Source organism: Narcine bancroftii, chromosome 11, assembly GCF_036971445.1.
Source record: "Narcine bancroftii isolate sNarBan1 chromosome 11, sNarBan1.hap1, whole genome shotgun sequence".
Lineage (NCBI taxonomy): Eukaryota > Metazoa > Chordata > Chondrichthyes > Torpediniformes > Narcinidae > Narcine > Narcine bancroftii.
In genome coordinates this window covers 33,605,314-33,620,201 of record NC_091479.1, presented here as the reverse complement: position 1 = coordinate 33,620,201, position 14,888 = coordinate 33,605,314, and the positions used below count along the sequence as shown (strand labels likewise).

The following is a 14,888-nucleotide window of genomic DNA, read 5'->3' as shown; positions in this document are numbered from 1 at the left end:
CCTCGACTTCTTTCCCGATGAGAAGAGCTGCCAAATGCTGTGGGCAGGTGGAAAGGATCCTCGATGACGTTGACAATGAACCCGGTTTATCCCATTGATATTTGGGGTGGATGGGTTGGGGGGAGAGAGTCCCCATGATCCTATCTGCCACTCGTGGTCCTGCCGATCATTTAAAAAAAATATTTATAAACTTAAAACCACAACAAATTCACACAATGATAATGCTCATCTAATGTGTGGCATCTATAAAAGAAAGAATAAAGAAACCACCCCCCACCCAATCCCCAATATCCTACCCCCTCCCCCTTCTCTCCTCAACAGAAGTGTCTGCTACAGTGGTGACCTCAGCAGGACCCAGCCCTTCAGTTGGACTTGAAGATCTCAATCCAGGTGGCTCCTCAGATGGTTTGGTTGAAGCTCTCAACGTTCTGGTTGTCGCAGCCCCACGTGGGGTTTAAACAGGCCAAGGACCAGTTCCACCTCCAAGACATCACTGCTGATGACATCCATTACTCCTCCATGATGTTCTTGCTCATCAGGACATGGCAGCAAGGCTCATCGACTTCCGACGTCAGCCTCCCGAGCAAGGCAAATAGGATGCCCTCAAGGAGCTCTTAACCCACACCTTCAGGCCACGCCTTTATCCTCCACCTCATTCTGTTCTTCCTCTCACTGTCACAGGGCCTAGACAGTCATCCCAACATGAGTCCCTTCAAGCTATTTCTTTTCAGCTCTCACCAAATGCCCTGGACCCACTTTTCAGGAACTCTTCCCTCTTCCTCCCTATGTCATTGGTATCCCCATGTACCACAAACTCTGGCCCACTTTAGAATGTCTTGGACACCAGCAGCAACACCCTAGACACTGGCACCAGGGAGGCACCACCTGGAAAAGGTCCAGGGTCCTAGTCCAACAGTCCTTTTCCTCAGAATCCAGGCAGCAGAGAAATATCAATGGTTGCTCAAAGCAAAATCCTCATTGCGGTGCCCACCAACAAGTTGAGGCACAAGGTTTTGTGGGTCTTTTGGGTTACTGGTGCCAACATATTCCCCATCTCACCCTGCCCCTCCATCTACTGTACAATGTTGCCCAGAAAAAAAAACTCTACGCTTCATTGATGACCTGAACAACAAATGGCTTCTTAAATGGCAAAATATGCTGTTGAACACCACTGCCACTGACCCCTCAAAACTGGAAGACCCTTTGAATTACTTGTCTCTGCCATGAAAACAATGGCCTAGTGGAGCCTCGAGCAAAAGAGGCAAGGTCGCCGAGTCCCACACAGCTTCTGGTTCAATTCCCTCCTGGAACCTGCCTTCCGCCACTCCCCATCTGAGTGTCAGATGCTCGCCTGCTCACCACAGAGAACCAGATGGCAGCAGAGACAGTCACACGCCAGCCACACCTCCCCAACATGTGATGGGTTAAATCTGCGGATGCCACTCACAGCGGACCGAAGAAGTGGTACATGGCAGACCGCAGAGAGGCCGGGCCCGAAGGGCTGAGCCACTTGCAAGAACAGATCATGTCCTGCCCGAAAGTGACAGCCTACCACCTGAATAACCCCGAGAAGAGCTTGGCACCATGGCCTGGGCCAAACCGTTCAACATCCTCAATGCTGGACAGCAGGAAAAAGCTTGGTTTACTTACGGCTCCGGCTGATGGAGGTGTGAAAAACAGCGGTGTAAGGTGGCAGCGCTCCAGCCCACCACAGATAAAGTACTGACATAAGAGGGTGAGGTGGAGGGGAGAGCCAACTGTCCAAGTTGGCAGCTGTGGCACTGATCCGAAAAGGGACAACCAGGTGGGCCCAGGAGCCTCTTTTCCAATTAGTGCCACAGGATTTCTGGGCTGTGCCAAACAGCACGTCAGTGTGGATGGGTCGGCGGCAGGAGACAGGGAGGCAGATCCATGGCTGCCTGCTCTGAGGACAACAGCACTGGCAGATCTTCTGAGAGGTGGAACAACAAAAGAATAGTCGGGGTCCACCACGTGGATGGACACATCTCCAGGAAAACCGCTGAAGCTGACGCGATGCCACTGTGGACTGAGCTGCTCAAATATGCTCTGCCACTATTTTCCACAAGCTGAGTGACCCCGGAGCCTTGGCAGCATTGGTGCATCATAAATGTGGGCATATGGGGGCACTATGATGGACAAAGGATCTGGGGGTCTCATGATGTTGCAAGAACTGTGAAGGCCAAATGCCCTATTTGTCAGCAATTAAAACCAAGGGCCACATTTGCTGGGGTCGGGAGCTGGCCAAGTCTGATAAATTGACCATATCAGGCCTCTCCCCTGCCAAAATAAAAAGTGATATGTTCTCACGATGGTCAGCACATACTTGGATATCTTGCCAGCGGGCCGATCAAGCACCATTTAAGCATGCTCCATATGTGGAATACCCTATCGGGTAATGTCTAACCAGCAATGGGTGGTGATGCCAAGTATTTGGGGCCACCTGCATATCCCCTACCACCCACAGGCATCCAAGATCAATGAGTGAATGAATGACCTGTTCAAGGTATCGTATGTGACAAGTTGATTGTCAAGTCTTCTCTCCACAAGTGGTTGCAAGTGTATCGATTAATCCGGCGAGTTTGTGTCTGTGTGTGTCTTTTACTCCTCGTGCGACTTCATTACGTGTTAATAAAAGACAACTGTGTTCAAATTCGCCACCCTTGGGAACCCTCGAATCAGTTTCACACACATAATAATTGGTGCAGTGAGCAGGGTCCTTCGAGTTCCGACTGAACACAGCTGCAGTGGAGATGCTTTGGATCAGGGCAGGAAATCTAGTGCAGGCAGGGAGAACAAGATCTGCGTGTGTACTGTCGAGAGTGCAGGGTTGGGGAGCTTGGCAAGCATGCTGGCGGACCACGGCAAACTGGTAGACTGGTCCAAGCTCCTGGATCCACATCTTGAGAAAATAGGTCACCACGTGTTGTCCCACTTCAAGAAGTCCGGGGTTCCCAAAATTTAAGGGGAATCAGAGGGTGCCTTTTGGCTGCCAGTGTTTCTCCTGAGAAACCAATGTGAGATCATAGAAAGGAAAGATTTGCAGAGGGCCCAGGAAAATAAGGAGATAAAGGTGTCCCAGCAGCGCTGCTGTGCACTGCAGGAGCCAGCACAGACACCCCCAACCTGAGCCACTGATGTCGAGATGAGAGGGACAGAGGTAGCCAACAGGCATGCCGATCAAGGTCAGACACTCCCCCCCCTACACCCCCAGTGAGTGAGTTTGTACTGGCCATGGAGCGATTAACCGAGGCCATTTGCCAGGATTCAGGCATTAAAGGTTTCAGAACAGGCCAGGAAGAGCATGAAATCAATTTATTTGCAGAAGTTGTTCTGATATATCTGACAGACCCGACACACTCATTGCCCAAGTTGTGCGACACGCTGCAGGACTATGGGGAGATCTCTGGGTATAAGTTCTTTTGGGATATGTGCAAAATCATGTCACTTAGGAAGAGGGATTAGAGCCAATGTCAAGAAAATAGTCAACAAATGTGGCGGCAAAATGGGATCAAATATCTAGGAGTTAGAATAGATAACGAGTAATTTAGACCAGCTGAATTATTCTCCCCTTGCTTGGGGAAATTGAGGAGGATTTAAATGGTTGGATGTCCCTGCCCATTACACTAGTGGTGTCACAGAGAGGGGAGGTGTCACAGAGGGGGGAGATGATGACACAGAGGGGGTGATAATGTCACTGCATGGGGCAGCCATAGCTGAGTCGTGCCATGGCACAGCAACACGAGAAAGATGCCTCTCCTGGAAGGGGATTCTGGCCTGCATGTCGGAGTAGGACGCTGTCTCATCCCAGGGACCCTCTGATCAACAGGGTTGTGTTTGGAAGCACCCTGCACCCATGGGTGAGATAAAGAGCCTGTTACAGGCTCCCCTACTGGGACAGAGCCTCCTCTGGCACCATCCTTCACCCAGTGTGGGCGGAGAGAATGGAGGCTGCAATTAATCTCTTCTCCCCATCCTGAGTGCAGGGCACTTTATGAGGCAGCTGGAGGGGACTGGGGAGGGGAGAACAATGGCATGTGAGGGGATACTGGGATGGGGTCTGTAGGAGTGGAGGGGAGAACGAAGGAACGGGGTTTCACCAGGGACTAATGTCAAGGGTGATTGGATCAAAGGTAAGGGACATAGGGTTGAGCTGGGGGGATGGGGTGCGAGGGGACGGAAGGCACTGGGGAAACCATGGGGGTGGTGTTGGGTGGGGGATGAGAGTGTGGTAGAGGAATCGGGGCAGGGGAGAGTGTGAGGTGTCTGAGGGAGAAGAGAAGTTGCGAGGGGGATGGAAGGTAGACCTTTCAACAGAAATGGGACAGAGCTTCCCCTCCACCTGGAATGGGATCTGTCCACTGAGAGACAGGACCGTCCCTTCCACCCTTGCATACACCCCCACACCCCCCCAACCGGGATAGGATTCTTTCCCCCAGTGGACCTGGATCAAGGTGCGAGAAAGTGTTTCTGCTGCGGCGGACCCAACAGAGTTGAGCGGTGAAGAGTGGGGCTCTCTCCGCACCACCTGTTCCCTCAGGCGACGAGGTCTCGCTTGCATCATGGAAGATCATGGTGTTGCTGAGCTTCTGGGAATGTGGAGGGCTTCTGCTAAACCTGTGGTAGGGTTCAGAGTGGTTCATCTCCCCGGGACGTGCTGAAGGTCAAGGATGACCCGATCCTCTCAAGGAGGGAGGGTTGTAGATAAAGTGAACGGCTGCGGAACTGGCCTCAGTCTGAGGAGAGTGATCAAAGAGGGACCTGGGGTGGCAATATTTCTACTGAGAGGCTGGAACGAACCACCAGAGGATCAATTCTGACATTTAGGTGATCCTTGGAAGGGAGTTAGAGGGAGGGGTAGAGACTAACTTGGACAGCAAGGCTGGGTTGGGATAAATGACCTGTTGTGTACCCTCTGGGTGTGTAAATGCTGCTGCTTCTGCCCAAGAGGACATGGCAATAAGGTCACAACAGAGGTGGCCACACTGGGTCATGGACCCAACGTCTCCAAGGTGGTGTCCTGCACAGATGTTAAAATCATCGACAGTGGATCTATCGGTGTGGTGTACCAGGCAAGGCTGGTGGACTCCGGAGAGCTGATTGCCATCAAGAAGATCTTGCAGGACAAGAGATTCAAGGTGAGGGGGAGGAGCAGTTGTGTGGAAATGGAAAACCCTGATATTTAACTTTAGGGCCTACAGCATGTTCACAGGCCCTTGCGACACATGAGCCCGTTTCACACAATTACACCCAATTGACAAACAACACCCCAAACACATTTTTGAAGGGTGGGTGGAAAGAGGAGCATCTGACAGAGACCAAGGCTGCCATGGGGTTTGGAAACAGAGAAAGTCACACAAAACCCACAACAGCACCCCCCTACACATAACCCCCCACCCCACACACACACACACACACACACACACACGCACCTGGCAAATATCAGAGATTTTCTGCAAATTCATTGTTTAGTAGAAGCTGGGAAAACAATCATAAAAACTGAAATGATACTTCATTGAACCCCCTGACGAATCCCCGCTCCAGCGACATGAAATGTTCCCCGCCACCCCGACTCTCGATGAGTCCCCCACTTCGGCCTCCCTAGGAGTTCCCCACCTCTGACCTCTTGACGAATCTCCTCCCCGCCTCCCCCCTCAACTTGGACAAGTTGCCCCTCAGGGCCCCGACCCATCGCCCAGCCTTGCTGATGTTCCTCTCTCACCATAGAACCGCAAACTGCAGATCGTGCGAAAGTTGGATCACACCATCATCGTCCCTCTTCTCAACTTCTATTCCTCTGTAGTCAAGGTAAGATCCACCTGCACCCACCCCACCCCTACTCTGATGCATATCATTTGCTGCTACCTTCCCCATTCCTTCAATGGATCTGTCTCGCTGCAGCCTCTCTGTTGCCTCCATCCTGCCCCTCTGACCAGTGCCGACTCCTTGACGCTGGCTGCCCTGCTCCTCACCCATTAACTCATGACCTCTTGCCATTTCAACTCCAGACAGCAGCAGCCAAGACCACAAGACAAGGTCGCCAAATTCGGCCACTCAGCCCCTCCAATCTGTTTCCCCAATTCATTTCATGAATGTATTTTCCCCCATAACTCACTTCCACAGAACCTTTTTGTGCTCTTCCATATCAACGCCTGCTCTGAATCTTCCCAACAACTCAGCCTCCACATGTTCGACCCCAGCCAACACCCGGCTGCAAACATTTCTCATCTCGAAACGTCAATGGTTTTCTCTCCTGGTGAATCCTTGCCTCACGAGGGAGGGCGGTCAGAGCTGCACATTTTTGCAGTCTCACCAGAAGCTGAATGATGGGGCAGCGGACGGGTCCACTACGGCCTGTTGACGCTCTGCTCGCTGAGCCCTTGGATTCATGCCATGATGTGTTGAGCACTGGGGGCATCAGGCCTACAGAGAGCAGGAGGGGCTGGCACTCCTATTGGGAGAGGTGCTGGGTGTTGGTGGGTAAATCCAAAAGAAAGAGGAGGCTTATTTGAATCTGGGTCTGACTATGTTCCCGAGACGGTTCATTGCATGGCCCAGCTCTTCAACAAAGCCAAGCAGCCCATTCCCATGATCTACATCAAGGTGGTTGTGGGTCTGGGTGGTCAACTTGTCCACTGGGGCAAGCTTGGATGGTGGGGTTGGAGGATATGGAGGAGTTTACTGGCTGAGTCTCGCTGGGGACTGGATATCGATGAAGGGTGCATGAGGGTCTCAATGGGTATTGGTGAGGAGAGAAAGGTTAGTGAGGGGAGAGGGGTGGAGAGGATGATGAGGATGGATGTTGATTGGCAGGGAGGGGCCCTTCACCCACCACCCCTTACCCGCAGGATCCAGACCCGGCCAGTGTGGAGGCAGAGTGGGTCATGTTATATAGTTGTGTTGCCAGATGTTCATGTACCAGCTGTAGCAGAGCCTGGCCAACATCCATCCTCAGGGGGTTTGCCATTGAGACATCAAGCCCCAGATGATGCTGGTAGATCCCGAGATGGCCTTCTTATTGCTCCTTTATTTCGGCAGGTAGATCCACCCGTGTCTGCCCGTTCACCACATCAACGCGGTCCTGATCCCTCTCCCCAACACGGCCTTGTCCCCTCCGCACCAGCTCTCACCCCTCCCCCACCAGCTCTCTACCCTCCTCCCTCTCCCAACTTGCCCCTTCCACAGCTTAATAACTAATTCTAAATAAGATTGTGGGGGGGCTTAGATGGAATGAACAGCCAGCAACTTTTCCTAAAGTGTCAGGTGCAAATCCCAGAGGGCATCCGCTTCAGGTGAGGGGAGATTTTTTTTATGCAGAGAGTTGTGAGAGCTTTGAATGCGTCACCGGAGAAAGTGGTAGTGGCTGGTAGAATAGGTACATTTAAAAGTCTCTGAGACGGGCATGTGGATGTAAGGGAACAGAATTTTTACATGATAGAGGAATTTGGGGATATGGCGAGAAGGCAGGTAGGTGGAGTTAGGTCATAAATTAGATCAGCCATGATCATATTGAATGGCGGAGCAGGCTCGATGGGCCATTTTTGTCCTACTCCTGTTCCCACTTCCTATGTTCCTGTGGGTGTGCTACAGGTAAAGGTTGTGGAGAACATTTACAAAGGTCAGTACAGCCTTTATGGGCCAAAGGGCCTGTATTGGGCAGCAATGCTTGATGTTCTAATGGATGCGGAAGCTCTGCGAAGGGGTAAGGGAGGGACTGGCCAGGAAGTCTGCAGATGCTGGGGCCGAGGGCAATGCCCAAACATGCTGGGGAAACTCATGGATAGTTTTGTGAGGAGCAGGTCCTGCCTCACGAGTCAAATTGAGTATTTTGAGGAGGTGTCAAAGGAAATCGATGAAGGTCTAGGTCTGTATGTGCTGCACGAGGATTTTAGTAAGGTGCTTAACAAGGTCCCCACAGTGGCCTCATTCAGAATGTCCAGAGGCATGGGATCCATGGAGCCTTGGCTGTTTGGATTCAGAATTGGCTTGTCTGCAGAAAACAGACGGTAGTAGTAGATGGATTAATGACTAGTGGATCTCCAAAGGGATCTGCTCTGGGACCCCTGCTCTTTGTGATTTTTATGAATGATGATGGGAGTGGAAGGGTGGGTACGTCAGGGGATGACACAGAGGTAGAAATATTGTAGACAGTGTAGAAGGTTGTCATAGGTCATCCAGTTTGCAGAGAAGTGACAGATGGAGTTCAATCCTGTCAATCAGATGTACTTAAATAAGCAACTGGTCCAGGTTTAATTCCAGAATAATTTTCAAGGGCACGAATAACAGTTATTCCAAAGAAGGTTGGAGACCCATGAAAAGAAGCTTCATATAGACCAATATCTTTATTGAATGCGGATTACAAGAATGTGCGGGCAGAGCACTTGGATAATGGCAGGATTATGAATAGTGTGCAGGACAGAGAAATATTTAGATCCTGCTCCATAAATCACTCAAGGTTGCTGTGCAAATTGAGAGGGAGTTTAAGATGGTGTATTGTGTGCTGGCCTTCAGGAGTCAGGGGATTGAGTCAAAAACCGAGAGGTAACGTTGCAGATGTATAAAATTCTAGTCATGCCACACTTGGAATATTGTGTGCATTCCTGGGGCGAGAATACCAGAGGACGTCTAAATAAGGTGAGCTGAGGGAACTTTAGGCAAGACGTGAGGGGTACATTTTATTCGCACAGAATGTAGTGGGTGGCTGGAATGCATTGCCGGGATAGTAGCGGAGGCTGGTCCAAAAAAGGCATTAAAAGGATTTTAATATGGACAGGAATTAAAGAAAAATGGAGGGTACTGGTGTGAGGGAGGGGAGGGTAACATTGTTGTGGGGTAGGTTCAGATGGATCCATCCATGATTGTCTAGCATCTTGCTGCCATATCGTGGAGAACCAGGGTGTTGCCTGATGGAGACACATTGCTCTGAGCTCTGCAGAGAGAGATCGTGGGTTTCGCCAATACACACTTCCTCAGTTAAAGCAGAGGAAGGGGAAAGGCTCCAGTGTTCAGGGGTAGGGGGGATGATGGGGGAAGAGTTGTGACCCTCCAAAGTCATTGTGATCAGGCCTCAGAGACAGTATCTCTATCACTCGTATTTCTCTTCCCAGGAGAAGGAGCGATCTCAGAGACAAGACACGAGTACAGAAGAACCTCGCATCCCAGCTGAACAGAGGACGGACAACATCATGATGGCCTGAATCCCTCCCCTTCTTCTCCCTCTGGCCCTGCCAACCCCATTCCCTGCCTTTTCCATGTCCCTTCACCCACTTCCCCTCTTCTCCTCTACCCCTCCTCCATCTCAACCCCCTCCCGCTTACCTTACCCTTCCCCTGCCTTCACCTATGCCCTAACCCCAGCCCTCCACCCTTCATCTCCTCCTTCCCCTCTCCCCTTCCCTTCCCCTTACCCCCTCCCCTTCCCCTCCCCCTTCCCCTCCCCTAACCCTCCCCCTTCCCCTCCCCTTCTCCTCCTCCCCTTCCCCTCCCCCTTCCCTTTCCCCTTCCTACCCCTAACCTAGGGGAAGGAGGGGGAGGGGAAGGGGGTAGGAGAAAGGGGGTAGTGGAAGGGGGTAAGGGTAGGGGTTGTGGTAAGGGGTAGGGTAGGGGGTAGTGGTAGGGGGTGCGGGTATGGGGCAGGGGTAGGAGGTAGTGTTCGGGGAAGTGGGTAGGTTGTAAGGGATAGGGTAGGGGTAGTGGTAGAGGGTGCGAGTATGGGGAAGGGGTAGGAGGTAGGGTTAGGGGAAGGGGGTAGGTTGTAAGGGATAGGGTAGGGGATAGTTGTAGGGGCTGTGGGTATGGGGAAGGGGTAGGAGGTAGGGTTAGGGGAAGGGGGTAGGTTGTAAGGGATAGGATAGGGGATAGTTGTAGGGGCTGTGGGTATGGGGAAGGGGTAGGAGGTAGGGTTAGGGGAAGGGGGTATTTGTAGGGGGTGCGGGTATGGGGGGGTAGGAGGTAGTGTTAGGGGAAGGGGGTAGTTTGCAAGGGATAGAGGTAGGGTTTAGTTTAGGGTTGGGGAAGTTGGGTACAGTTAGGGCTAGGGTTAGGAGCATTGTAGAGGTAGCATTAGGGTTAGTGTTAGGAGACATGGGGTAGGGCTATATCTTGGTTTATGGTTAGGTTTATAGTTTGGGGAAGTGGGCTTGTGTTAGGTATAGGGGAAGGGGGTAGGAGCAGGGGAGTAGAGGAGGAGTGAGGTTTGGGGTTAGGGGATGGTGGGTAGCATTAGGGTTGGGGTTAGGGGGCGGCATAGGCGTAGGGATAAAGTTAGGGTTAGTGGACGGGGTGGGGGTAGAGTTAGGGGACATGGAGTGGTGGTAGGGGGTATCGGTAGTGTTAAGGTGAGGTTTAGGATTTTGTTAGGGCTTAGGGTTAGGAGTAGGAGGAAGGGAAGGGGGAGGGGAATGGGGGAGGCGAGCAAGGGACGGGAATTGGGAAGGGAAGTGGGGAGGGGATGTGGGAGGGGAACGGGCAGTGGAAAGGGGAGGGGAACGGGGTAGAGGAAAGGGGAGTTGAACGGTGGACGGCATCCCTAGCCCCTCCCCTCCCCTTCCCTTCCCCCGCATTTCCCCTGCCTCTCCTCTCCTCCTTCCAGAAGAAGCTGGGCCTCTTTCCATCCAGAACCTCCCTGTGGTTTCAGAGCCTCCGTTTCAGGAAGTGCCTTCGATGCTTGCTGCTGGACAGACATCTTGTCTCTTGATTCATTCTGTACCGTTGATATTAAATTTAAAAATGATTGGTTTTTTTAAAGCTTGAACTCAAAAGGCTGGTCCAGTTAGACAAAACAGAAACAGGCCCTTCAGCCCCTCTCTCCTGCTAGCTGAGCTGTTGTAATCAGTCCATATTCCTCTCACCCTTTTCATTCTTAGCTCCCATCCAGCTCATGTTGCCTTGTCAATCGCACGGCCTGTGGGAAGAAGCTATTTCCCTCCCTGGTTGCTCTGCTTTTATTCCTCCATATCTCCTTCCTCATGGCAGGGGGACAAAGATGCTCTGTGCTGGATATCTATGAGTCTATTTACAGAGCCCATCCCCGCAAACAGTCAGGGGACCGTTGCCTTGAGGTGGCACCCATGTTGCCTCTCCCTCAGCACTCCCAGAACACTACTGCACCCTCCTTCCCTTCCTTTCCCAGGTCTCAGTAACCCGCTGACAATTCCAGTCAGCTGCCATGTCTATACCCTGCCCCACCTAAACCGATGGATCGACCAGCGCATTCTCCCCTCAAGAGTTCGAGGAATCCACTCTCTCGCAATGTCCTGCTATCGAATGCCCTGCATCCTCCTTCCCACTTGGTTCCTCCTGTTATCAGGCGCCTGGATGGACCCCACCCTTTTGAAACTACCCGTGTTCTCACTGATCTCTCTGCGCCTCTGACCTCCATCCAGGGGTCTTGGATTTCTTGTGGGGGTGGTGGAGAACAAAGCACCAACTTAAGGAGATGGGGAGCAGTACAAAGACCCCCAGGTCCAGGAGACAGGGAGAACCACAGAGATGCCCATCTCTGTCATTCGGGTAAAACCTGATTATCAGGTGCAATGTGCAAGGAACCTTCGGTCCTGCTGCACGTGGGCCAGGTTTGGCCCATCCCCACACCACCACCCTGTCAATTCCCAAAACAAATTTCCTTTTCATGTGGGGGTCCAAAATGGATAGAGTCTGGAGAAGGACCGTGTACATCGTCAATCAATGGGGACAAGGGTGTAACCAGCATGGCCATAATTGTGTGTGGCTGTGCTTGCAACCAAAGTGCAAGGGCACCAAATGCTGCTACGTGCTGAGGTTCTACCTGGCTCAGGTGTTGCGAAAGATTGTCCTGGCCCTGGTGCTGCACAATGTTCCAGTCAGCAGGACTTTGCCCCTTCACCTTCCTGGGAACGGTTTCATAGACAAACACATTTGACCACAAAGCCATCAGGCAGTGGTCAGCAGAGAATGTCTGACACAGAGACTCTAGGACTAGATGGGATACTGCTGGGTGGTCCACGGAGCAGAGTATCCAGAGACAGACATCCAGAACTGCTGGAAAACCAGAAACTCGGTGAAAGATGCCCTTCAGCTTGTCTCAAACCCACATGGGAGTAGCAAACACTAGAAGACATCTGTCTAAAGCAAAGGGAGGAAGATTTAGGGGAGATATCAGGGGTATTTTCTTTTACCCAGAGTTGTGGGTGTCAGGAATGCCTTGCCAGGAGTAGTGATGAAGACCAAAACATTAGGGGCATTTTAGGGGTTCTTAGTTACATTGAGGGGCTGAGACCAAGGAGGATATTCTCCAACAGCAGAGGGTGGCAGTAACCACAAGATGTCAAAGTGGTGGCAATGAAGCTAAACAGAGACCATCTAATGTGACTGTGCGCCTGGCTGCGGGAATTTGGACTTACTATATAAACCTTGCTAAGTGCTAGTTCAGGTTGGAAACGTTCGACTTCCTTGGGGGTCAAATCAACAGGCACGGAACTAAACCCTGCTTGAAAAGGTAGAGTTTGTTAAGTGCTTCCTCAAACCCCACATAATGAAGGGGCTGCAAGAATTCACTGGTACGATTAATTTTTATCACCGATTCATACCACTAGTCGCCGACATCATTTTTTTGTTTTTAAACTTTATTTAAGATTTTATAACATGAATAACATATAGAATTACATTAAAAAAATTAAGAACAAAATAATAAAATTACAATACAGTATCAGTAATCTAAATAAACTATACCCTCCCCAATAATTATTACACATTAATAACCCAACTCAAATTAGTCCAACCACCCTTCCCCCCCAAAATAAAGAGTGAAGAATTAATAGTTAATAATATATGTGAGAAAAAAACCCACTTACAAAAAAAACCATAACCGATTAAAATACTAACAAAAAGATATCAGACTTAAAAAACCTATTTAAATCAAACTTAAATGCATATATTTAACAAATGGAGTTAAGATGAAACATATATTTAACTCAAACTTAATATAAAAAATTAGTAAAATTAGTAACATTGTCTATCAAAAATTCTTAAACAATAATCAATTCTTTAAAAAAAATTGTAGCATGAGAAAAAAAAAGATGAAAAAAAAACTTTCTCTATAGAAATAAACCTTCACCAAATATCAACTAACTTCACATCTATCATCATATTAGTCACATAAACCGCCATCTTAAAACAAAATTCCAACCTCATTAAACATTATACAAATCAAATTTGGTACTCTTCCACCATTTTTCCCTTTTAATCTTGAATAATTATCCAATAAAAGCTCCAATACCACATTTAAATATCCCCAATCATTACGTTAAAATTCAGATATCCAAATAATAAAAACACATCTACAACGAAATCTATATCTTCAACAAATGGAGCATAAACCACAAACAAAATTGTACAATTGTACAATTCAATTTATAACTTTCATCATTATTCCCTTCGTTCTATAACTAAAATAGCCAAATAATATGCACCAAAATTACCACTCCTTTCACCTTAAAGTTAAAGAAAAAATATTGAAAAAACTTATCCATCCCATTCACATTTAAATTTCAAATATTCCTTATCTACTGAATAAACTTTACAAAAAAAGCCACATGAATTTTTAATTTTTTAAACAATCACATACTTTCTTATGCTTTTTTTATAAACACAAAAGGAAACCCTTAACTCTTTAATCTAATAATACAAAAAAATGAAAAAAAAACAGGTAGGAGGTTAAAAATACCCCCTCCCGTCTAAACCGCGCAATGTGGTAACTCCCAAAAAAAATGGGTGTGAGATAACTCACACGTAGCAGATGACTTTCAGGAAATAGTGCCCATCCAGTTCTCTCCCCCAACTCTCACTTCATCTTAAATTAACATCATCATTATTTAATATTCCTTTTCTTAAAAAAAACATTAAAAAAAAAGAACAACTCTTCTTTTAATCAGCTCCAACTGCCGAGTCACCATTACAACCATTCCTTCTTGGAGCACGGCTCTTTTCTTCCATCTCTTGTCTCCTTAGAGATCGCGGCGGACTACGTCTCTGTTGAAACCGAGTAATTGGCAGCTCTTGAGCAAATGCTATAGCTTCCTTTGGAGAATCAAAAAACTTTGGTTGGCAACCATCTTGAAAAACCTTCAAAACAGCTGGATATCTAAAGGTTGCCTTATAACCTTTCTTCCACAACAACTCTTTAGCAGAATTGAATTCCCGTCATTGGAACATAACTTCTTGACTCAAATCCGCATAGAAGAAAACTCGATTATTTTGAATCATCAAGGGTGATTTTCTCTGTTGTGCATTTCTAATAGCCACTCGTAAAATTATTTCTTTGTCGTAATAATTCAAGCAACGAACCAAAACAGGTCTTGGACTTTGACCTGAAATAGGTCTTCTACGCAAGGCTCTGTGAGCACGTTCCAGTATTATACCTTCCGGGAAATGTTCTTTACCCAGTACCTGCGGAATCCATTCAGTAAAAAATTTTCTTGGGTCTGGTCCCTCCATTCCTTCCGGCAAACCAATAATCTTTATATTGTTCCGTCTGGATTGGTTTTCCAAATAATCAATCTTTTTCACCAAATTTTTATTTTGAGTTTGTAAGTCTTTGACCATTTTGGTCACATCTGAAACATGATCTCGTATTTCGTCTATATCTTCTTCACACGAATTAAATTTATCTCTCACTTCAAGCATAAAAGCTCCAAACTCAGCCATCTGTTGAGAATGTATTTTCACCACAGAGTATTAAACCTAGTACCAAGTTCAGTCATAATCTTGGATAATCCCTGCATTATATAAGATCATTTAGATTCAAGATTCACAAGAATCTTTTCAATTGGAAGAGATTCTGGCTCAACAGATTCCTGCTTCTTCTGCATAACCAAAGGGTCTTCTGTTGCTTCC

General features: G+C 48.6%; 1 long non-coding RNA gene across 1 annotated transcript; it reads left to right on the top strand.

Moving 5' to 3' along the window:
* Positions 1-4,260: 4,260 nt before the first annotated feature.
* Positions 4,261-9,592, top strand: LOC138746385 (uncharacterized). Its single transcript, XR_011346927.1, has 3 exons — positions 4,261-5,156; positions 5,746-5,826; positions 9,126-9,592. It is a non-coding gene; the product is annotated as an uncharacterized lncRNA (long non-coding RNA).
* Positions 9,593-14,888: the final 5,296 nt, after the last annotated feature.